This window comes from Canis lupus, chromosome 14 (genome assembly GCF_011100685.1).
Source record: "Canis lupus familiaris isolate Mischka breed German Shepherd chromosome 14, alternate assembly UU_Cfam_GSD_1.0, whole genome shotgun sequence".
Classification (NCBI taxonomy): Eukaryota; Metazoa; Chordata; class Mammalia; order Carnivora; family Canidae; genus Canis; species Canis lupus.
This window is the reverse complement of record NC_049235.1, coordinates 52,856,247-52,882,472: the sequence shown is the minus strand read 5'-3', so window position 1 is coordinate 52,882,472 and position 26,226 is coordinate 52,856,247. Positions and strand designations below refer to the sequence as shown.

General features: G+C 36.1%; 1 pseudogene; it reads left to right on the top strand.

Moving 5' to 3' along the window:
• The first annotated feature begins 490 nt into the window (after positions 1 to 490).
• The window catches only part of LOC100687040, a 41,847-nt pseudogene continuing 16,111 nt past the window's right edge, over positions 491 to 26,226 (top strand).

Genomic DNA, 26,226 nt, shown 5'->3' with positions numbered 1-26,226 from the left:
CAATCTAGCTAGAGGGAAAGGCAATAAATAGGATAATTTTAAATTGGGATAAATGATGGAAAGAAACTAAACAGAATATGAGAGTATGACTCTGGATTAGAGGAGGCACTTAAAAAGGGCAGTCTGGAAATAACTCCCTGAGAAGGAAACATTAGAGAGATGTCCTTAAAGGATTAAAAAAATCAGCCATTATATAAAAGATAAACAAACATACAATAAAGGAGGAGGAGGAGAAGAAGGAGAAGGAGAAGGAGAAGGAGAAGGAGAAGAAGAAGAAGAAGAAGAAGAAGAAGAAGAAGAAGAAGAAGAAGAAGAAGAAGAAAGAAGAAAGAAGAAGAAGAGGAGGAGGAGGAGGGCGGCAACAAGAAGAAAAAAGAACATTTTAGGCAGGGCTACAACAACAAAATCCAAAAGCTGGAAAGACCTTACATGTTTGAGAAACAGAAATGACCTTGGTGTATTTGAAGAGTTAAAAGAAAGCTAGTCAACGATGTTGGAGGAGAATGAGCAAGGAAGAGTAATTCACAAGATGACAGGAACAGGTAGACAGGGTAAGATGGCACAGGGCCTTGGAAGCCATGGTAACATCTGATTCTATTCTAAGTACAATGAAAAGCATTTTTAAAAGATTTTTTAAAAATTTGACACAGAGTGAGAAAAAGAGCATAATCAGGGGGAGCGGCAGAGGGAGAGAGAGAGAAGCAGACTCCCTGCTGAGCAGGGACCCCCCCCCCGCCCCATATGGGGCTTGATCCCAGGACCCTGAGATCATGACCTGAGCTGAAGGCAGACACTTAACCTACTGAGCCACCCAGGTACCCCCAGTGAAAAGGATTTTGAGCAGGGCCATTAAATGATGACCTACACTTCTAAATGATCTTTGTATAGAGAATAGACTAAAAACAACAATAAGGCAGAGAGATCAGCTACAAGGCTACTGAAGGAGTGCAGGCAAAAGGTGATGGTGGCTTTTATGAGAGTGGAAGCAATGAAATAAAGTGAAATATTTATTTTATTTTGAAGATAAGATTAAAAGAATTCACTAGAAGAGAAAGAGCTAAATCAAGGATGACAGGTTTTTTTTGGACGCCTGGGTGGCTCAGTGGTTGTTGAGCATCTGCCCTAGACTCAGGGTACCATGCCAACTCTGGGGATTATGTCCCACATCAGGCTCCCTACAAGAAGCCTGCTTCTCCCTCTATGTCTCTGCCTCTCTCTGTGTGTCTCTCATGAAAAATAAATAAAATCTTAAAAAAAAATAAAAAGGATGACAGTTTTTTGAATAGACAGTGATTGAAATGAGAAGACAAAGGAGCAGGTTTGGGTGTGAGGGGACCTTAGCAGTTCAGTTTTAGACATGTTAGACTTGTGATGTTTAAGAGATATCCAAATGGAAATATCAAAGAAGTTACTGAATAAATGATCTCGAAACTCTGAAAAAAGACCTGGATTAAAAAGATACTTTGGAAGTCTGGCACATAGATGATATTTAAAGTAATAGTGATTAATATGATCACCTATGAAGCACATGTTTTTCAAGAGGAATCAATATGCCTCCTTTCTAGTATCTGGACATCTACTAAGAAGTGCTAACAAAGAGCATGGAGAAAGAGTTACAACTAGAAGCAAAAGGGGGGTGCTTTAGGTGGCTCGGTCAGTTAAGCATCTCTGTTCAGCTAGGGTCATGATCTGAGGGTCCTGGAATCAAGCCCTTCAGGGGGCTCTCTACTCAGCAGAAAGTCAGCTCCTCCCTTTTACTATTCCTCTGTGCTCTCCCTCTCAAATAAATAAATAAAATCTTTAAAAAAAAAAAAAAAAGCAAAAGTAAAACCATAAATGGCTGATGTCCTCACAACCAAGAAAAGAATGAAGAGAGGTCTGCTGTATCTAATGGTACTGAATGTTTCTACTGTATCCAACAACCTGGAATTCACTAGGGCTCCAGACAAAGACAATCTCAATGAAGTAGTGGGGCCAGAAGCTGCAGTGCAATAAATTGAAAATAGCCACTGGTAGAGAATCACAACATTTCTTATTTCTTTACATATATTTATGCATTTTATGTGAACTTCCATGTTTGATATTCTGTTTGAAAATTTCTAAATTGGTGCCAATACTACCACAGTGAATATTAAAACTAGAAATCTTAGACAAATTTCTTAATTTCCAAATGATTCTCTAAGAATTCTATTTCTTTTTTTGGTGAAATTTATAATCGCAAATTAAAAGGGATTTTCATGGAGTCCATTTAAATTTTATCCTATTTTGATGAGATACTATATTCTAATTAGAAGTGCTGCTTCTTCCTGCAAGGGAAAAAAAAAAAAAAAAAAACGATGTAGTAAATTATTCTGCAATCTAGCCAATCTGAAATTCATAATCACTTCATTTATATGAAATTAAAGCAAAATATTTTGGTAAGTTAAAATAGGTTATTATTACTTTTATTAAAGAAAGCAATGAACTATTGCTGAGATTAATTAAGAGCAGAAAAGAAACTGAATCATTTAATCAATGTCATGTTATTTAATGTGAACGTATTCTAAAATATTTGAAATCATACAAACCAAACACTGGAAAAAATATTCTTGATCTACCAAAATAAGAATATTGTACACTGCTTTACCAGGATCTATCAATGATTTAGAAGTTTTATGGCATTTCTTTGTCTTGCTGATGGGACAATAATGGGTGATTAGAGGTGGGGACTCTCTTATCTGAACTTCTTGCAGAGAATAGAATGGAATCCTCATCCGTCTTCCACTTGCTCTTATAAAAACCTAAACTCCTTACTTAATGTTTCTGAGCTTCAGTTTCCTCAGTTAAAATAAGGATTGGTATATTTATGTAATATCTGTATCACAACATCTTTTTATCATTGGGTCACTATGAGAATAAAAGATCCTGACTCAAAGTTAATACTCAGGCAACATACCCTTTTCACTGTATCCTATATCAGGGTCTTTGCACATGCTGTTTCTTCTGCCTAGAATACTGTTCCTTTCCTTACTCCTTTTCCTTTCTCCCCTTTGTGCAGCTTACTTATGTAACCATCTTACTCCAGCCTTGCCTGTTAGCCCTCATACTGCATGAGGTCCCTCAGTTACAAAATCTCCTAGCACCTTGTGCTTACAATAATTTGGGGGATTATTGTTTATTGTCTACCTCATTACTAATTTGTTTATATTGCTAGGATATTATCTGACACCCTGAAGGCATTTATAAATACTGTTGAGAAAGTGAGTTGGAATTTCATTAGAGGAAAGGATGAAAGGGATAATTCAGAGATGACTCCAAGATTTCTGGACTGAATAATCTTGTCATTAATAAAAGGGAGCAACAGATAAGGGAGAAAAGATAATGAGTTTCTGTTTTAAACATGTTGGAATGAAAGTGTCTGAAGGGCACCCGAGGGAAGGTATTTAGGAGACAGTTGGAACTATGATAAAAGATAAGAACTGAAGATAGATCTTTGAAAGTCCTTATTCCTTATGTGGTAGATTAGCCTTAAAGATAGCCAAGGGAGGCTAAAAGCAATATCCTGGAGAAAACAATAAAGTACACAACTTAGGGGTAGTAAATTTAGTTTGGCCATGGTATCAAGGTAGTTGATCAAACATTATTCTAGATGTTCCTCTGAAGGTATTTTTTAAACAAGATTAACATTTAAATCAGATTGTCCTCCATAATGAGGGTAGACATCATCCCATCAACTGAAGGCCTTCCAAAAAAAAAAAAAAAAAAAACTGACTTCCCCCAAAGAAGAAAGAATTCTGCCAACAGTCTGCCTTCTGACCGAAACTGCAACTCTTCCACTCTCTAGCCTCTTAGCCTAACCCACCGACCTTGTGGATTTGCCAACCTGCACAGCTTCATGAGCCTGCTCCTCAAAAAAAACATATATATATATATATATATGTCAACATATATATATATATATGTCAATATACAGATGTCTATAGATCTATCGACTTTAGATCTATAGGTTCTAGACCCTAGATACAAGCTGATTGAAAATAAAGAGATTAATTGATTCACCAGGATTCTAAATCACAAAAGAGGCAGAAAGTAAAATTTAAAATATTGAGTCATTCCTCTGTTGATTCCTCTGTGCCCTTCCTGAAATAAATTATGATTTTCTATGCACATTTACTTAAAGTACTTTTACTGTTGCTGCTTTCACATCATTTAACATGCATTGGCTTAATCTCTCAAAATTATAAGATATCATAAAAAGCATGAGCAATAGTATTAACAGGAAATAGGACTGTGATTGTTCAGGAATCACAGTCCTACAATCACACTCCTTTCAAATGCAGAATGGCATTTGGAAACTTTCTAATTTTTACCTTCAGGGTAGATTTCTGTGATTTGGACTTTTGAATTGTTGATGGTGTGCTTCTGTGACATTAGTATGTGGCTGGTTTCGTGACAACCCTTACACAAAAACAGGAAAAAAAGATAAAGAAAGGGTTAGTTTAGGTGTTAGTTTAACAGATGAAATATTTACTCATAACTCTGAAAGCCTCAGGCAAAAACAAGTAAGAATCCTGAGGACCAAAATAGAAAGTTCTGTGTAACAGAATCTGTAACATGAAGATACACTGGACAGGGAAGCCAGGGATGGAGACAATCTCAGTTCCATTCAGCCACGTGCAAACAGGAAATGCTGAGTCCAAAGGTCTTTTCTGTGCCTGCCGTCCTAGATTTCAACACCAAGAACAAGCAGTGTGAAATGTAGCAGAGCACTGTAAGATTGAATTGAATATTAATAATCATCACTCTGGGCAGCCTGGGTGGCTCAGCGGTTTAGTGCCTCCTTCAGCCCAGGGCTTGATCCTGGAGACCCAGGATCGAGTCCCACGTCAGGCTCCCTGAATGGAGCCTGTTTCTCCCTCTGCCTATGTCTCTGCCTCTCTCTGTGTGTGTCTCATGAATAAATAAATAAAATCTTAAAAAAAATAATCTACTCTGATTCCTTTATGTTCCTATAAACTAATATTCCAGAGAGGTTAAGTGGCTAACCAAAGATCATAGAGGTTCACTCTTTAGAAATAAAAAATAGGATATTGGCAGATCTTTAACAATGCAGTTTTATACCAAAAAAACAAATTCAGGTAAATCCCAGTAGAATTGGAAGAACTTACTGAACATATAGTATTAGATCTAGAGCCTCAATGCTGTGACTCTAGTCTAATGAATGATACTAGTTCAATCATAAATGAATGAATAACATTTTCCTCTTCACAAAAGATTTTAAAAAGGTAAACATACTTTATTATACTTAGTCTCACAATATCCTAAAATAAAGATTCTCTAAAGTCACACAGTTCCAAAGAGTTGAATGGGACCCAGGCTTTCTGGCCTTTTCAGCACCCTTTTTGACACACTCGTACTAGATGTAAGACTATATAATTAACCCATATGAGAAGGTAAGACTTCAGGCTTCAGCAATTTGGACAAGTGATTTACTTTCCTGAGTGACTTGATAAGAAGAAAAAGTTAAAAAAAAAAATCTTCAGTTTTATCATTTGGGTTTTGGAGCCTTCAAAGCCATCAAACTATTAAGTATCAAAAGCCAACCCTTTGTGCTCCTGATTTAAGAGAACTAAGGAGTAACATTTTTTACAAAGATCAATGGGTAGAGGCAGAAGTAAATGTGTGTAATCGAAGTTCATGTTTATTATTGCATTCAAAATCTCATTCCAGGTTATTAGGGAATATAATTTCCTAATTCATTATTTTAATTTTTTTTAAAGATTTTATTTATTCATGAGAGACAGAGAGAGAGAGAGGCAGAGACACAGGCAGAGGGAGAAGCAGGCTCCATGCAGGGAGCCCGATGTGGGACTCGATCCAGGGACTCCAGGATCATGCCCTGGGCTGAAGGCGACACTAAACCTCTGAGCCACCCAAACATCCCTAAATTTTTTATTTAAGTTCTTCCCTTGGTTCCTAATAAAGCAATAAATCCTTCAGGATCAGGCATACCCACGGATGTGACACATTGCCTTCAGACTCACATGGCATTCTGATAAATCCGTCAGTATGTGCAGTGATGACAGATGTGATAAAGAGATCATCGTGGCTCTCACTGCCTATATTTTATTGTTTGTTACAGCCACCTTCTATTTCTGGAAAACATTCCCAGCTGTCTGCAGCAGAGCAAGGAGCCAGAGTTGGAAAATATGTTGTTTTTCTCACAGTTTACAATCTAACTTGCCTACCACTAATTATGCAACACAGATAGGTAGAAATACTAGAAAACATGTCTTGAATACTGGTTTCATTATCTGGTTTCATTGTAATAACCTTATTTCTGATTTTTCGCATTTCAGGGTTCTGGAAGACTCATTAAAAATGTTTTCTCTGCAGTATTATAACCTTTTGACATTTTCTTCTTATATCAGTCATGGCAATCTTTTTAAGCCTATAAATAGGAAGGTTGAGAGGGAAGAAATGGACATATTAACCCCCTGTACATTTGGAGCCTGACAATGAGATGTGAGGTGGAAAGGTTATATCAATACCTTGGTTTTTGTTTTCTTTTGAGGGTATATTGTAAGATAAATAAAGCATTCTGTGTGCATCCTGTTATTCATCTTAATCATCAGTAAAATACATATGCATTTCATATATAATCTATTTACAACTGACATAAAAGTAACAGGGAATTGTGTTCTTTTGCATGAATTTCTGAGGACAATTTTGGCAGCTTTCAAAGTAACAAAGGATTTTCTTAGGGGTTGGTGTGAAATGCAATTATTTTTCACTTTTTCAGGCACAAAGAAGAAGAAATTGAAAGTGACAATCCTTTGATCACTCCTATATAAGTCTAGTTTAACCTTATTTCATTAATTATTATTGTTAGTTTATATGTACATGTTTCAGTTACTTTACCTTGTATAAAGTGACAAAAAGTATTACAAATTTAATTGTAAAATTACAAATTTTACTATATGTATTATTTCAATTTTTTATAAAAACCCCAAAATTTAATATTAATCAATAGTTGAAACCTCCAAATACTCATCCTTTACCAGAACTATCTCAACTTTGAAAATATGCTGATTAAAATTTTCTTTAATATGCCTTGCCCACCATTTCTTAAAGGTTATATCTGATCAAACACATAGATGAGAAAAAAACAAAGCAAAATACTTCACACATTAATTAGCCCTAATTAAAAAGTGGCTACCATACAGAAATATATTAATCAAAAATTCACAATTGGGATCCCTGGGTGGCTCAGCAGTTTAGCGCCTGCCTTCGGCCCAGGGCATGATCCTGGAGTCCCAGGATTGAGTCCCGCATAGGGCTCCCTGCATGGAGCTTGCTTCTCCCTCTCCCTGTGTCTCTGCCTCTCTCTCTCTCTCTCTCTCTCTCTCTCTTTCTCTCATGAATAAATAAATAAAATCTTTTTTAAAAATTCACAATTATTAGAGTAACTTCTGAGTATGCTCTTCAAAGATCATTTTTACTCACACAGGAACAGTACATTTTTGTATATCTTATAGTTCTTGATAAATGTATTATAAGATGTCCATAATCATGTTTTATAAAGAGTCAGAGACAGTCACACATCAAAAACTGGGTGGAAAAGCTGGGGGAGAGAGGTTTACTGAGTCTACTATTTAAACCATTTGAATTGCTGCATTGACTGGTATAGCAGGCATAACCTAGATTAGCAAAGCAACACCAAAAATCACTATAGCAAGGAAAATAAAAGGGATTTCCATTAAACTGGAGGTCTGCTGTCATTTAAATGTCTTTAGTACCAAAAATAACTGATAAATTGTATGGAAGACTCCTATCTAAAATTAAGATATGACAAAAAATGAGGCTTCTTGTGCTTTTAAAATAAATCCTTCAATGTCAAACTGAGGACAACAAAGAAACTGGTTATTAATTTGGAGTCTAAAAGAAGGTATCACTTAATACTCTATAATAGGTTTTATTCCTCCAAAACAACTCTATAATATGTGGTAATCATTTCCAGTGCAGTATCTAAAAATTTTCTTGTCAAATAAACTTGCTACTCTTCTTAGATCTTTAAAACAATGAGGATTAACATTAGCATTATGAAACGCATAATTTAACCTCAAAATATCTCTTAAAGAAACATAAGCTTCGACTTCTATGATGGCTGAGACACCATATTAATTTCATTTATTCTTTTTTTTTAAGCTAAAAAATATTTTTTTGTTTTTTTAATAATAAATTTATTTTTATTGGTGTTCAATTTGCCAACATACAGAATAACACCCAGTGCTCATCCCTCCAAGTGCCCCCCTCAGTGCCCCGTCACCCATTCACCCCCACCCCCCGCCCACCTCCCCTTTCACCACCCCTAGTTCGTTTCCCAGAGTTAGGAGTCTTTATGTTCTGTCTCCCTTTCTGATATTTCCCACACATTTCTTCTCCCTTCCCTTATATTCCCTTTCACTAATATTTATATTCCCCAAATGAATGAGAACATATAATGCTTGTCCTTCTCCGATTGACTTATTTCACTCAGCATAATACCCTCCAGTTCCATCCACGTTGAAGCAAATGGTGGGTATTTGTCATTTCTAATGGCTGAGGAATATTCCATTGTATACATAAACCACATCTTCTTTATCCATTCATCTTTCAATGGACACCGAGGCTCCTTCCACAGTTTGGCTATTGTGGATATTGCTGCTAGAAACATCGGGGTACAGGTGTCCCGGCGTTTCATTGCATCTGTATCTTTGGGGTAAATCCCCAACAGTGCAATTGCTGGGTCATAGGGCAGGTCTATTTTTAACTCTTTGAGGAACCTCCACACAGTTTTCCAGAGTGGCTGCACCAGTTCACATTCCCACCAACAGTGTAAGAGGGTTCCCTTTTCTCCACATCCTCTCCAACATCTGTGGTTACCTGCCTTGTTAATTTTCCCCATTCTCCCTGGTGTGAGGTGGTATCTCATTGTGGTTTTGATTTGTATTTCCCTGATGGCAAGTGATGCAGAGCATTTTCTCATGTGCTTGTTGGCCATGTCTATGTCTTCCTCTGTGAGATTTCTCTTCATGTCTTTTGCCTATTTCATGATTGGATTGTTTGTTTCTTTGGTGTTGAGTTTAATAAGTTCTTTATAGATCTTGGAAGCTAGCCCTTTATCTGAAATGTCATTTGCAAATATCTTCTCCCATTCTGTAGGTTGTCTTTTAGTTTTGTTGACTGTATCCTTTGCTGTGCAAAAGCTTCTTATCTTGATGAAGTCCCAATAGTTCATTTTTGCTTTTGTTTCTTTTGCCTTCGTGGATGTATCTTGCAAGAAGTTACTGTGGCTGAGTTCAAAAAGGGTGTTGCCTGTGTTCTCCTCTAGGATTTTGATGGAATCTTGTCTCACATTTAGACCTTTCATCCATTTTGAGTTTATCTTACAGACCAATATCCCTGATGAACATGGATGCAAAAATTCTCAACAAGATACTAGCCAATAGGATCCAATAGTACATTAAGAAAATTATTCACCATGACCAAGTAGGATTTATTCCCGGGACACAAGGCTGGTTCAACACTCGTAAAACAATCAATGTGATTCATCATATCAGTAAGAGAAAAACCAAGAACCATATGATCCTCTCATTAGATGCAGAGAAAGCATTTGACAAAATACAGCATCCATTCCTGATCAAAACTCTTCAGAGTGTAGAGATAGAGGGAACATTCCTCAACATCTTAAAAGCTATCTACGAAAAGCCCATAGCAAATATCATTCTCAATGGGGAAGCACTGGGAGCCTTTCCCCTAAGATCAGAAACAAGACAAGGATGTCCACTCTCACCACGGCTATTCAACATAGTACTGGAAGTACTAGCCTCGGCAATCAGACAACAAAAAGACATTAAAGGCATTCAAATTGGCAAAGAAGAAGTCAAACTCTCCCTCTTTGCTGATGACATGATACTCTACATAGAAAACCCAAAGCCTCCACCCCAAGATTACTAGAACTCACACAGCAATTTGGTAGCGTGGCAGGATACAAAATCAATGCCCAGAAATCAGTGGCATTTCTATACACTAACAATGAGACTGAAGAAAGAGAAATTAAGGAGTCAATCCCATTTACAATTGCACCCAAAAGCATAAGATACCTAGGAATAACCCTAACCAAAGAGGTAAAGGATCTATACCCTCAAAACTATAGAACACTTCTGAAAGAAATTGAGGAAGACACAAAGAGATGGAAAAATATTCCATGCTCAGGGATTGGCAGAATTGATATTGTGAAAATGTCAATGTTACCCAGGGCAATATACACATTTAATGCAATCCCTATCAAAATACCATGGACTTTCTTCAGAGAGTTAGAACAAATTATTTTAAGATTTGTGTGGAATCAGAAAAGACCCCGAATAGCCAGGGGAATTTTAAAAAAGAAAACCATATCTGGGGGCATCAAAATGCCAGATTTCAGGTTGTACTACAAAGCTGTGGTCATCAAGACAGTGTGGTACTGGCACAAAAACAGATACATACATCAATGGAACAGAAGAGAGAACCCAGAAGTGGACCCTGAACTTTATGGTCAACTAATATTCGATAAAGGAGGAAAGACTACCCATTGGAAGAAAGACAGTCTCTTCAATAAATGGTGCTGGGAAAATTGGACATCCACATGCAGAAGAATGAAACTAGACCACTCTCTTTCACCATACACAAAGATTTCATTTATTCTTATAGATCTAAAGGATCTTTGAACCTGAGTTTGTATTCACTTTTCTTTTAATTCTGTGTAACAATTCAAGTAACTAGCTGACTAGGCTTCTTTCACTATCTTACATAAGACAGAGTGTATTTGATTACAAAGGCTGCCTTAACAAAATATCATACAGACTGGGTGGCTTAAATAACAGAAATTTATTTCTGACAGGTGTCCAAACTAGAAACCCAAGATCAAGGTGCTGGCATATTTGGTTTCTTTTAAGGGCCTCTCTTCTCATTTGGTAGATTGCTGACTTCTTGCAACATTCACACATAATCTTTTCTCTGTGCACAAACATTCCTGGTGTCCCATGATGAGTCCTAATCTTTTACAAGGACACCAGTCAGGATGGATAAGAACATACCCTTACAGTCTCATGTTAACTTAATTATCTCTTTAAAGGTATTCTCTCCAAATAGTCACATTCTAAGATACTGAGGTTTAGGATTTTAACTTATGAATTTTGAGGGAACACAGTTCTCCCCTAAGTACAGTCATAAAAAAACTGTATTGCTTTTCAAAATAACACATGAACCATTTTTACCATTTTTCATATAAATATTGTGTATGGAAAGGCATTCTGGAATTTTTAAGTATAATGACTGCATATACCACGAGAGTCAAACTGCAACATCACACAAGCACAATTTTCATCAAGGTTTTAAATAATGAAAGTAGTTTCTGTTTATTCACATTTTGCTTGTTTGTTTTTGCTAATTTCAATTAGAGAATTATTGCCAAATTGTGAAATCTTGTCTGATGGTCAAGCATTATCAGTTTTCTTTTTCTTAAAGATGCAAAATCAATCAATGCTGAGCATTCCCTTGACATTTTTCAGAATGCCTTTATCCCTAATCTATAAAAATGAAGTCTTTCTCATGATATGTAGACAATGCTCCTTGTTGCTGTGATTCCCATGTGTGATAATTTTTCAATGACACTTTTTTAGATTAGAACTATCTGGCCCCCTTATTCATCTGGCCTGTCCACTTGGAGCTGTGTTTTTAGTTGAGCTCCATGAAATTCAGAGGTTATTATAGCAAAACTACATTATATGAATGAAGCCAAGATCACAGGTGCAACATTAAATTACTGTATCAAAAGAATATTATTGCTGATAGGAAATCAAACTAAACTATGCATAGCTGAAGATGCCTATACACTGAAAGTGTACTGCACTTAAAACTATAAAAAAATGACTTTATATGTTGTTTTCAAGGAGTTATTTATGTGTAATATAAAATACTTAATATGTTACACCTATTTAAAAGGTAATATTTTTTACTACTTCTTTCCTTGAACCTTCAAGAGTCATATTTGTTAAACCTCAAACAATATCACAGTGAAATATATACAACTCCTTTCAAAACAGCTCCATAATAATCACTTTGAGAATCACTGCCTAGAATCAGAGACAGAAAAAAAGCATTAAATTCCTGTCTGGTTTATTTTCTACTACAGTATCTTAACTTCAGGAAAGATCTGCAAGGAAGCTAACTGACACTGATCTTTTATAACAAGGAGGTGACACATGTATTGTCACATATATTTCCCTTGGAGCTTTTGACACTTGAAAACAATGACTGCCTCCTTAAGTATTTTTTTAATTTAGTTAACATACAGTGTATTATTATTTTCAGGGGTAGAATTTAGTGATTCATCAGTTGCATATAATACCTCGTGCTCATTACATCATCAAGTTCCCTCCTTTAACCCATCACCCGGTTACCTCATTCCCCCACCTACCTCCCCTCTAGCAATGTTCAGTTGGTCCTATAGTTAAGAGTCTCATGGTTTGCCCCCTTCTTTTATTTTATTTTATTATTCCTTCCCTTGCCCTATGTTTATCTGTTTTGTTTCTGAAATTCCACGAGTGAAATCATATGGTATTTGTCTTTCTCTATTTCACTTAGCACAATACTCTCTAGTTCCATCCATGTCATTGCAAATGGCAAGATTTCATTTTTTGATAGCTGAGTAGTATTCCATTGTATATATGTACCAAATCTTTATCCATTTATCTATATATGGACATCTGAACTCACTCAATAGTTTGGGTATCATGGACATTGCTGCTATAAACATTGGGGTGCATATGCCCCTTCAAATCACTGATTTTGGATCCTTTAGATAAATAACTAGTAGTGTAGTTGCTGGGTCATAGAGTAGTTGTATCTTTAGCTTTTTGTAGAACCTCCATACTGTTTTCCAAGTGGCTGCACAAGTTTGCATACCAACCAGCAGTGTTAGAGGGTTTCTCCACACCCTTGCCAACATCTATCATTTCCTGAGTTGTTTATTTAGCCATTTTGACTGGTGTAAGGTGGTTTCTTACTGTGGTTTTGATTTATATTTCCCCAACAACGATGTTGAGCATTTTTTCATGTGTCTGTCAGCAATTTAGCCATTTGTATGTCTTCTTTGGAGAAATATCTGTTCATGAAATATCCTGCTCATTTCTTTACCGAAATTTCTGGTTTGGGGGTATTGAGTTTGGCAGATTCTTCATAGATTTTTGGATACTAGCCCTTATTCTGATATGTCATTTGTGAATACCTTCTCACATTCTATAGGTTGCCTTTTAGTTTTGTTGATTAAGTTTCCTTTGCCGTGCAAAAGCTTTTTATCTTGATGAAGTCCCAAGATAAAATTGTTCATTTCTGCTTTTGTTTCCCTTCCTTTGAAGACATGTCTAGCAAGAAGTTGCTGCAGCCGAGGTCAAAAAGGTTATTCTCCTCTCCTCGAGGATTTTGATGGCTTCCTGTCCCATGTTTAGGTGTTTCATCCACTTTGAGTTTACTATTATGTATGATATAAGAAAGTAGGCCAGTTTCATTTTTCTGGATGTGGCTATCCAATTTTCCCAACACCATTTGTTGAAGAGACTATCTTTTTTTCCATTGAATATTCTTTCCTGCTTTGTCAAAGATTAGTTGACCATAGAGTTGAAGGTCCATTTCTGGGTTCTTTCTTCTGTTCCACTGATCTATGTGTTTATTTTTGTGCCAATACCATACTGTCTTGATGATTACAGCTTTGTAATACAGCTTAATTTTGAAATTGTGATGCTTCCAGCTTTGGTTTTATCAACATTACTTTGGCTATTTGGGGTCTTTTCTGGTTCCATACATATTTTAGGGTTGTTTGCTCCAGCTCTGTGAGAAATGCTGATGGTATTTTGACAGGGATTACAATGAATGTACAGACTGCTCTGGGTAGCACAGATATTCTAACAATGTTTGTTCTTCCAATCTATGAACATGGAATGTTTTTCCATTTCTTTGTGTCTTTCTCAATTTATTTCAGAAGTGTTCTATAGTTTTTAGAGTACAGATTCTTGACCACTTTGGTTAGGTTTATTACTAGATATATTATGGTTTCTGGTGCAATTATAATTGGGATCAATTCCTTGATTTCTCTTTCTTCTGTTTCACAGTTAGTGTATAGAAATTAAACCAACTTCTGTGCATTGATTTTATCTCCTGTGACTTGGTTGAATTCCTGTATCAGTTCTAGAAATTTTTTGGTGGAGCCTTTGGATTTTCTGCATAGAGTATCATGTTGCCTGCAAAGAGTGAAAGTTTGACTTCTTTGCTGATTTGGATGCCTTTTATTTTTGTTGTTGTTATTGTTCTTTGATTGCTAAGGCTAGAACTTCCAGTACTATGTTGAACAACAGTGGTGACAGTGGACATCCCTGTCTTATTCCTGACCTTAGGGAAAAAGCTCTCAATTTTTCCCCATTGGGAATGATATTCACTGTGGGTCTTTCATATATGGCTTTTATGATGTTGAAGTAGTTCCCTCTCTCCCTACATGGTGGAGGGTTTTTATCAATAAAGAATGCTGTATTTTGTCAAATGTTTTTATTGAGAGGATCATATGGTTCTTTTACTTTCTTTTATTAATGTGGTGTATCATACTAATTGACTTTCAGATGTTGAACCACTCTGGTAGCCCAGGAATAAATCCCATTTGATCATTGGGAATAATCATTTTAATATACTGTTGAATTCTATTAGCTAGGTACCTTGGTGAGAATGTTTACATCCATGTTCTTCAGGGATACTGGTCTGCAATTCTCCTTTTTAGTATGGTCTTTATCTGGTTTGGGGATCAATATAATGCTGGCATCATAGAAAAAGTTTGGAAGTTTTCCTTCCATTTCTATTTTTTGGAACAGTTGCAGAAGAATAGATATTAATTCTTCTTTAAATTTTTGGTAGAATTCCCCTGGGAAGGCATCTAGCCCTGGGCTCTTGTTTGTTGGGAGATTTTTGCATACTGATTCAATTTCTTTGCTGGTTATGGGTCTATTCAGCTTTTTGATTTCTTCCTGTTTCAGTTTTGGTAGTTTATATGTTTCCAGGAATTTATCTATTTCTTTCAGATTGCCTAATTTGTTGCCATATAATTGCTCATAATATTTTCTTTTAATTGTTCTTTCTTCAGTGTTGGTTGTGATTCTTTTTATTCATGATTTTATTTATTTGGGTCCTTTCTCTTTCCCTTTTGATAAGTTTGGCCGGGAGTTTATCAGAGTTTCATTGATCTGTTCTATTTTTTTTTAATTTCTATATCATTGATTTCTGCTCTAATCTTTATCATTTCTCTTCTCCTGTTGGATTTAGGCTTTATTTGCTCTTCTTTTTCCAGCTCCTTTAGTGGTAAGAATAGATTGTGTATTTGAGACTTTTCTTGCTTCTTAAGGCCTGAATTGGTATACACTTCTCTCCTAGGACTCCTTTGCTACATCCCAAATGTTTTGAACTGTTGTGTTTTCATTTTCATTTGCTTCCATGTGTTTTCTGTAATTCTTCTTTAATTTCCTGGTTAACCCATTCATTCTTTAGTAGGATGTTCTTTAGCCTCCATGTATTTGTGGTCTTTCCAAGTTTCTTCTTGTGGTTGACTTCAAGTTTCATAGCATTATGGCCTGAAAATATGCATGGTATGATCTCAATTTTTTGTACCAGTTGAGATCTGATTTGTGACCCAGTATGTGATCTATTTTGGAGAATATTCCATGTGCACTTGAAAAGAATGTGTTTTCTGCTACTTTAGGATTAGATGTTGTGAATGTATGTTAAGTCCATCTGGTCCAGTATGTCATTCAAGATCCTTGTTTGTTGATCTGCTTAGATGATCTGTCCACTACTGTCAATGAAGTACTAAAGTTTTCTATTTATTGTATTATTATCAATGTTTCTTTAATTTTGTTATTAATTGGTTTATATATTTGGCTGCTTCCAAGTTAGTGGCATAAATATTTATGATTGTTATATCTTGTTGGGTAGACCCTTTTATTATGCTATAATGCCCTTCTTCATATTTTATTACAGTCTTTGGTTTTAAAATCTAGTTTGTCTGATATAAGGATGGCCTCTCCAGGTTTCTTTTGATGTCCATTAACAAGAATGGACATACAAATTTTAGGGTTCTCTACCTCATCATTTTCAATCTGGAGGTGTCTTTGGGTCTAAAATGAGTCTCTTGTGAGCAGTATATCGATAGGTCTTATTTTTTAATCCATTTTTATATCCCATGTTTTTTGATTAGAGCATTTAGTCCATTTATATTCAGAGTAATTACTGAAAGATACAAATTTAGCGCTATTGTAATATCTGTTAAGTTGCATTGTATTATCTGTTCAATCGATGTTCCTGTAGATTATCTCTGTTCCTTTCTGATCTTTGTTACTTTTGGCCTCTCTCTCTCTGCTCAAAGTATCCCCTTTAATATTTCTTGCAGAGTTGGTTTAGTGTTCACAAATTCCATTAGTTTATGTTTGTTCTGGAAACTTTTTATCTCTCCTTCTGTTCTGCATGATCACCTTGCTGGATAAAGTATTCTTGGCTGCATATTATTCACATTTAGCACATAGAATATATCATGCCAGTCCTTTCAGGCCTGCCAGGTCTCTGTGGACAGGTCTGTTGCCAGTCTTATGTGTCTACCCTTGTAGGTTAAGGACCTTCCCACTGCCCCCCCCCTCGCCCCGAGCTGCTTTCAGGATTATCTCTTTTAGTTTGTAATTTACATGTTTCATAATAATATATCAAGGTGTTGATCTTTTTTTATTGATTTTGAGGGGGGTTCTCTGTGCCTCCTGGACTTAAATGCTGGTTTCCTTCCCTAGATTAGGTAAATTCTCAGCATAATTTGTTCAAAGAAACTTTCTGCCCCTTTATCCCACTTCTCATCCTCTGGGACTCCTATAATATGGATATTATTTCATTTTATGGAATTACTCAGTTCCCTAAGTCTACCTTCATGATAGAAGAGTTTTCTTTCCCTTTTCTTTTCATCTTTATTATTTCCATAATTTTATTTTCTATATTACTGATTCACTCTTCTGTTCATTCATCATCATTTTCATGGCCTCCACTTGGGAATTCATCTTGGTTATAGCATTTTTTATTTTGGCCTGACTATATTTTAGTTCTTTCATCTCTATAGTAAGGGCTTCTCTAATGTTTTCTATATTTTTTCAAGCCCAACTAGTATCTTTATAATTGTTGTTTTAGATTCTAGTTCAGACATCTTACTTATAACTGTATTGATTAAATCCCTGGCTGTGAGAACTAGCTCCTCTTCTTTCTTTTCCAGGGAATTCTCCATCTCATCATTCTGTCTGAAACAGAAAAGAAAGAAAAAGGGAAAAAAAAAACCAACAAACACAATGATAACAACAACAAAATTTTTAGGAAGTTTTTCTGATGTATGCTGTGTATACTCTGCTATTGTGTTTTGGTTACTCTTTCCCATTGGCCCATCCTCTGCAGAGTTTCTCCTTGCTTTGTAGTGGGAGTGTTTGGACCTTTAACTAGGTGCTTCAATTTGTTTGTTAAAATAAGCTGGGAAGAAAAAGGGGGGGAAAAGCCTCATCCAAGACAAAAGAAAAGGAAAAAGAACAAAAATGCAAACAAGTAAAAGAACTATAAGTCTTTCATCTGCCATGTTCTCTCTTTCCAACTGTGCAGATTGTTTTCTTAATCATCAGATCATATTCCTGATTGTTCAAAATAGTTGGATTTGATCTAGCTGTGTTCAAGGGACAAGGCAAGTTCAGAGTTCCCCTACTATTCTGCCATCTTAATTCCTGTCCCCCTCCTTAAGTATTAAATGATAATTTCTCCTAGCATAATAAGGTGAAATACTTTTTATGAGTAAGATAATAACTTCTCTGAATAGTTATGTAAGTGTACAAATCAAAAGGGACTTAAAAATATTGGTTGGAGAATACAGGGCCAATAAGCTCTTTACACATTCATAAAAACATTTAAAAATTTTTTGCAAGTTCTAGTTCCCTTGCCCCATGAGTGACTAAAAAACAAACAAACAAAAAACACAGAAACAAAAACCTTGAGAGAACAAAGGCAATAAATAAGAAGCAGTATGTGCAATAAAGTAATATATTTTAAGGGGACTCTGGGTGGTTGGCTCAGTCTCACTCAGTTTCAACTCAGGTCATGATCTTAGGATCTTGAGATCAAGTACTGAATTAGGCTCCAAATGCAGTGAGAAGTCTGCTAAAGTTTCTCTCTCCCTCTCCCTCTGTCCCTCTCTTTGCATGCAAGGGCACACACTCTTTTTTTCTCTCTCTCTCTCATAAATAAATAATAGAAAGAATAAAAGAAAAGAAAAGAAAAATACATTTAGAGGCTAGAACATGGTTCTATTTCTGCTTCACAGTTCATTCTGGTTGAATGGAATTCACAACTCAAAAAGGACAATTTTGTTGTGATTTATTTGTTGATTTTTGGTTTTGGTTTTTGAGTATGTGTGATCAGAGGCATTGAATGTTACTTGGAACCACAAATCACTGCAAAAGAAATGCACATCCAAACACATTATAATTCATTAGGTTGCTAGTAGTGCTTCCCAGACCAATGATTGAGGAGAAAAAGAATAAAGAATTGTCACTAGCATTTTAACACACCTAATATGCCTAGTGACTGAAATCATTCTCTATATATTATTTCTATAATTAAAAAAAGATTTTCCCTTCAGCTCAAGTATTAATTAGTTGCTGAGAATTAACCATTCTAACTACTTTCCATAGTAATGAACAGTTTTTGAACAATTAGAAGTTGAGTCACTCTATAAGAAAAATTCCAAATTAATTAAAAATTCATTAAGAGGAGCACCTGGATAGCTCAGTCAGATTGAGCCCATATTGGGCTCCTTATTCAGCTCCCTCCACCGCTCCCCCTGCTTATGCTCTCCCGTTCTCTCTCTCTCTCTCTCTCTCTCTGAAATAAAAAAAATCTTAAAAAAAAAAAAGAATGCTCATGGCTCGCACCTCGGATCTGTAGTCTACCATAGGATAAGAAACAGGGGCAAAGGCTTATGAAGTACTTGAGCAGTTAAGTGAAAACAGGTTAAGTAGGGGAATACAGACAGGTTAGGAGGGACAGTGAGGTAGAGGTGAATAGGCTCGGGTTCAGATCTGCCTGTCTTTCTGTCCTTCTTAAGCCATTCTTCCTCTTTTTGAAGGAAATTCTTAGAGAAAATTTCCAAAGGAAGATCAGTTGAGATCTTTTCAATTCTTTGGACTAAAAGACTCCTATCTATGAAAATACAGAAATGATACTCTTAATGAGTTTTCTTTTTATTTTTAATTTTTACTTTTTAAAGATTTATTTACTTATTTGAGAATGAGCATGCAAGAGAAAGCACAAACAGGGGGAGGGGCAGATGGAGAGAGGGAGGGAGAAGCAGGTTTCCTGTTGAGCACAGAGCCTGACACAGGGCTGGATTTCAGGACCCTGGGATCCTGACCTGAGCCAAAGGCAGATGCTTAACTGACTGAGCCACCCAAGCACCCTGAGCCATAAGCGTACTTGAAGGATCATATAAACTTCCGCACATAATAGTTTTAGGGGTTCATTTGCCTGCCTGCTAATCATGAGTCCCTCTTACTGTGTCTCATGACAAGTATATGCCTTTAGGTTCAACTATCTATAACATAAATTTTCTGTGTCTTAATTCAAGATTTTGATCAATCAAGAGGCAGCTCTATCCAGCTTTTCTTTTCAAACCACATCCTTAAAACTCAAGATTTTGAGCAACATCATAGATTAGTCCATAGGTCAGGAGTTCACCTCTAGCTCAACAACCTATCCCACAGGATAGGGTCACATGATGCTCTACCAGCTGAGCAAGGAAGTGGGTAGATATTTTTCAGAAAAGAGGGGAGTATACTAGGCAATATTGGCATCTAACAGAGATATCATAAGAAGATTTAGAAACTATATATATTTTTACATACCAAAGAACACTGAGAATGATAAGAAGGTTATAAAACATAGCAATAAAATGAACACTCATGAACTCATCTAACTGAAGAAATGGGATAATACAAATCAAATAGAAAATGCCTCTTGAGCTCATTTTCTAGCCTTCTTATCCCAAACTGTGGCTTAATTAATCCATCTTCCTTGGTAACCCATCAAATCACAAGACCTAATACTGAATCTAATAAATACTGCATTTTGAAGTAGTAAATAAAGAATACAAACATATTGAGATATTTACACTAACTATAATGTGATATGAAAATATCTGATTTATAATGGTGACAATCATAATTACTGTTAATATCACCATGATTGATTACTTTCATTCATAATTAAATACTAAATTTTAGTTAGAGTAAAAAAATAAAGATTTTTTTTTTCCCTGATGAATTATGTCTCTAGACCACGTTAAGAACATGAGCTCTGGATAGAGTAGGACTAGCAAAATGCCAGATGATAAAAAAAATTTAGTCCAGAGATTTGTCTCTTTGGAAATCAGAATATATCAGAGTGTTGGAAAGGAAATACATTTTTAATGCCTCTAGGTGAGTCCTTTAGACTCCAATAACAAGGACATCACTCCCTATGCCTCTCTACTGAGCCCTCCATATTTCATATAAGAGTTCTACTCCAGAAGAATTTTATGATACCCTAGAAGCAATGTTATCCAGTTATAATAAGGCAGGCAGACTGACTGAAGCATGTAAAGACATATAGAATAATGTTAAGGGTATAGGCTGAGGAGTAATTTAAAAAGTTATTGATTAAAGAGAAAACTGATCTTCCCAATGTCAATTCTTTCTCAGAAATAAATAACAAAAAATTTTAAGTGTTGGGACAGCTGGGTGGCTCACTGGTTGAGCATCTGCCTTTGGTTTAGGCCATGATCCCGGGTCTTGAGATCGAGTCTCACATCAGGCTCTCCACAGAAGCCCTCTGCCTATGTCTCTGCCTCTCTATCTGTGTCTCTCATGAATAAACAAATAAAATCTTTTTCAAAAAATTTGAGTGTTTTGGCTTAAAGTAGCACAGAAAACTTAATATTAAAAAACATAAGTCTATTATACTAACATTACAAAGTCTATCTTTCACACTTTACAATTATTTATTTAACTGATGGAAGTCATTCTATACACAACTTTCATATTTTAATTTTATTACTTATATTTTATATTTCTCACTTGTATTTATTACAGAGAATAATAAATGGAAAATCAAAAAAGAAAGGAAACTGAAACTTCTATAAAGTTAGGAAAATAAAGTGATTGACTGAATTCAGTTACATTTCCTGAAAGAAGCCATACAAAGATTTTTAATCCAGTCTCCCTTTGTATCCAAGGCTGTTATCAACCATTAAAAATATCTTCTGCCAGGGTGTCCTGCGTGGCTCAGTTAGTTAAGCATCCAAATCTTGATTTCAGCCCAGGTCATGATCTCAGGGTCCTGGGACTGAGCCCCACATTGGGCTCACTGCTCAGCTGTATGACTGCTTCTCCCTCTCCTTCTACCTGCTGCTCCCCCTGCTTGTGCTCTCTTTCTTACTGTCTATCATACAAATAAATAAAATCTTAAAAAACTGGGGTTTGATTCTAACAATGGTAATAGAAAATTTTTTTAATAATTTTTAAATTTTTAAAATAATTTTAAATAGTGGAAAAACTTTTTAAATAATTTTTTAAATAATGGGAAAAAAACAATGCTTGAGATCATATTGAATCTAGACCTCAACTAGGTTGGAAGGAGGCAAATGTTTATTTAGCATCTACTCTGAACCAAACTATTACAAATTTATGATCTCATGTCTATGAATTAGGAAATGTAATTTTGATACTATCATACCGGTGTTAGGTAGTTAGTGGAGGTGAGATTACATTACGTTAGCGTCCATTCATCTGACTCTAAAATCACATAAGATTAGAATGCTTCATCTTAATAACTGTGTAGGCAACAAGGAAAGAAAAACAGGATACAGTTCCTGTACTAAGTCCATTATACAACAGAGAGAGAACAGTCATATACACAAGATCCTTTCAATGTAAGCTCAAGTTGCTATGGGAACACAGAACTTCCATATGGTTCTCCAAAGCCCTCTTTTTCTACATTATGTTGCCATTCACCAGAGAATATGCCTGCTAATGTATGCACTACAGTCTACAAAGAATAAAAATAATTATGCTCCAGTCATACAGTTCCTCCAGAAGGTGCTATCCTTCTTAAGACGATACCACAAGTGATACAAAATGGAAAATATACACATTTTCATTTATCCCAATGGTCATGAATAAATTTAATCAAACTTCTAATAAACTTGGAGATTACAGTTATGTTAGAATTATAACACACTTGCTGACCATTTTCCTATATGGTAGGCATCACCCAATGGTCTGTCTTCAATCATGGCAGATGCAATTTTCAAAACTGTGCATGATTACATACAGGCATAATCTTTTTTGACATATCTTCATATAGACTGTTTCCAAGACATATGTTACATACAGAATCCCAAGTAACTTATATTCTAAGTATGATGTCTGATATTATTATAAATATATGTATTTCTGTCTTTGACTTACAAATGTTCTACATTAGCTTTCTTCCATTACAGTCTTCAGATGTTTGGTCCTTTTCTTGTTCCAGTATACCAAATGGTATTTTAATTGATTTTGTTTAGTATGTGAAATTTAAAAAAAAGAAGAAAGGAACTGGCATTTGTTACAGATTGTCTTTTATCTGAGCATGGTATCAGTTTCTTTGTTCTAGCATAACACTGAATTAAATTGAATGACTTAGAAAGTACTATAATAGGAATAAATTTTTATATATTTTTATAAATAGGAATAAGTTTTGGTATACCATTAGGAAGAATTGCCTAGCCAATGCATTTTTTTCAATTAACTAAGAACTATATTGTAATTGATATTCCCTAACTTTTACCTAATGTTCTTTTTATATTCCAGGATACCACATTATATTTTGTTGTCATCTCTCCCTAGGTTGCTCTTAGCTGTGACATTTTCTCAGGCTTCTCTTGTTTTTGATGAACTTGACAGTTTTGAGGAGTACTGGCCAGGGAATTTCTAGAATTTCCCTCAAATGAAATTGTTCTGATCTTTTTCTTATGATTAGATTTGGATTATGAGTTTTATAGAAGTCTACAGAAGTAAAATGCCATTCACACTACATGACAGCAAGAATACAAATCATCAACATGACTTAACACGGTGGATTTTTAACCCTAACCCCTGGCTGAGATACTGGTTTGTCAGGTTTCTCCTCTATAAAGTTACTCTTTTCCTTTATTTTTTTTTATTCATTTATTCATGAGAGACACAGAGAGAGACAGAGACATAGGCAGAGGGAGAAGTAGGCTCCACGCAGGAAACCCGATGTAGGACTCTATCCCAGGACTCCAGGATCACGCCCTGAGCCAAAGGCAGCCACTCAACTGCTGAGCCACCCAGGTGTCCCTACTCTTTTCCTTTTTATTCCTTTTTTCCTTCTTTTTTCTTTGGAAAAAAGTCATCATCCTCAGCTCATATTTAAGCCATGGGAGGTCATGCTACACCTACTTGCAGATGGAGTATCTACATAATTATTTAGAATTTGACACATAAGATTCTCTATTCCTTCCCTTTTTTAAAAAATTTACTCAATTGTCAATTTATATCAAGGCAGACTCATGAATATATATACAATTTTTTATCATCATTTCCATAGAAAGAGTGATTAGAAGTTTTAAAAGTAAGTTATTTTTAAAAAGACAAACAAAATGATATCTATGTGAAATTTCAATTTTTAAAATATTGGAAGAAAATATAAGGGAAAATAAATCAACTAACACAGAGGAGAATATTTTTGCTATAATTTGACATTTATGAAATATAATAAGAAAGTGAAAAGATACAAGATACATGGCGATTTAAAAATTATCTGGCAAATATGGAAAACAAACTAGTGATTGCCAGAGGGGAAAAAGGTGGGCGGATGAGTGAAAGAGGTGACGGAAATTAAGAGTATACTTGTCATGACTTTCAGAAAAGATAGCAGAGTAGGAGGATCCTAAGACCACCTCATTCCCCAGTATCACCTAGAATAACATGTACATCAGAATAAATAAACCACAAAATGACCTGAAGACTAGCAAGACATATTCTACATAGCTAAATGTAGAGAAGAGGCCACACTGAAGAGAGCAGGAAGGGTGGAGATCCTGTGGGGATCTGCTATATGCAAAAGAGGTACATACCTGCAACTGCCCACAGGAGGCAGGGACACCACAGCAGGTGTGGAGAGGATAGGAGCAAATCCCACACCAGGCACCGCAGGCACAGGAAACTCACTGGGAAGATGAATCCCTGTAATATTTGTCTTTGAAAACCAGAGAGGTCTAACTTTGTGAGTTCTTACAATCAGTCTGGCTTAACATCTAGGACTTTTAAAAATCAGTGGCTGGGTTCTAGGAGAGCAAAAGGTGATGGGAAACCATGCCTCTATTCCTAAAGAGAAAGTACAACAAACAGCCCTGCTGAGATACAGCATAGAAGCAGCAGTTTGAAAAATGCTTGGGGTATACTGATACCGGAAGGTGATTTATTTACTAATTTTAGAGCATGTGCTGGAAGGGCAGGGATCTTTGGGAGAATTTTCCCCCTGCCCCCCAAAAATGCTGACGGGCACCATTTCCCTCCTCCACCCCTTGGCCTCGACACATGGATACCTGTGAGAACCAGCAAGGTATGACCACTCTCCACCTAGCTTGCTAACAGCACTCCTCAACCCCAGTCTTCTGTAGACCCACTCCCTCCATCCAGGCCTTACCACATCAGGGATTTTCCAGGGCAGTGGCAGGTTCCCTCCAGCAACAGAATGGCATGCACCTTGCTATCACCATTCACCTGGTCCTCCTGTATTCCTGCAGAATGCCCCCTTCAACATGCCCTTGGCAGGAGATCACTCAAAGTGGTGCCACAAGCCTGGTAGAGTGCAAATACCCCTGATAGAGACCGGAACCACTCCAAAGTGACTCCTGCCCCAGGGAGAAAAGAAAACCACACACACAGACTGTGGCCTCAGCCCACCAATGAAAGCTTCTCAGAGGGCAGCACTTGGAGAATGCCCTGCAGTTCAGTGTTACTGCAGCTCTAACAAATGACTGACCTGACGAAACTCAAGCCCAAAGCAGTCCCAGACTAATACACTAACACAGGGACCAAACCCTGCCTACAACAGGCAGAGAGAACCAGTGTAGATGACTGAGCTGAAAGCAAACACGGCTCAGCCACAACAGTAGGGCACAGGCACATAGGAGACACCCCTGAGGCACCAGGTTCTGGTGACCAGAGAACACTGCATTACAAAGCATTACAGGACCTCTTCTTCATAAGGCCACTACTCTCAAGGGTAGTGAGATATAGTTAACATCCTCACACACAGAAACAGGCACAGAGAGTTGGACAAAAAGTTCACAGAGGAATATGTCCCAAATGAAAGGATAAGTCAAAATCATAGCAAAAAAGTTAAATGAAATGGAGATAAGCAATATGCCTGATAGAGAATTTAAATTAATACTCATAAAAATACTCACTGGACTTGAAAAGAAACTGGAGTCTCTCCATGAGACTCTCAACAACATGATAGAAAAATATGAAAAAGAATCAATTAGAGATTAAAGAATTCACTGAATGAAATTAAAAATACACTAGAGGGAATAAATAAGTCATAGACTGTGGAAAAGCAGAACAGACCAGGGATCTAGAACAGAGTAACAGAAAATAAGTGAACAGAAGAAAGAAAAAAGAACAATAAAAAATGAGAATAGATTAAGGGAACTCAGTGACAACATCAAGTGTAGTATGTTCATATTATAGGGATCCCAGAAAAAGAAAAGAGAGAAAGGGGAGCAGAAAATTCATTTGAAGAAATAAGAGCTGAAAACTTCCTAAATCTGGGGAAGGAAACGGAAATCCAGATCCAGAGGACACAAGAGAGACCCCAATAAAATCAATCAAAGGAGATCCACACCAAGACATGCAGTAATTAAAATAGCAAAAAGCAGGGATAAAGAGAATTTTAAAAGAAAATAAAACAGCTAAAATACAAGAAACCTCATAAGGCTATCAGCTGATCTTTTAGCAGAAATTTGCAGGAAAAAAGGTATATTCAAAGTGCAGAAAGAAAAAATCTGCAATC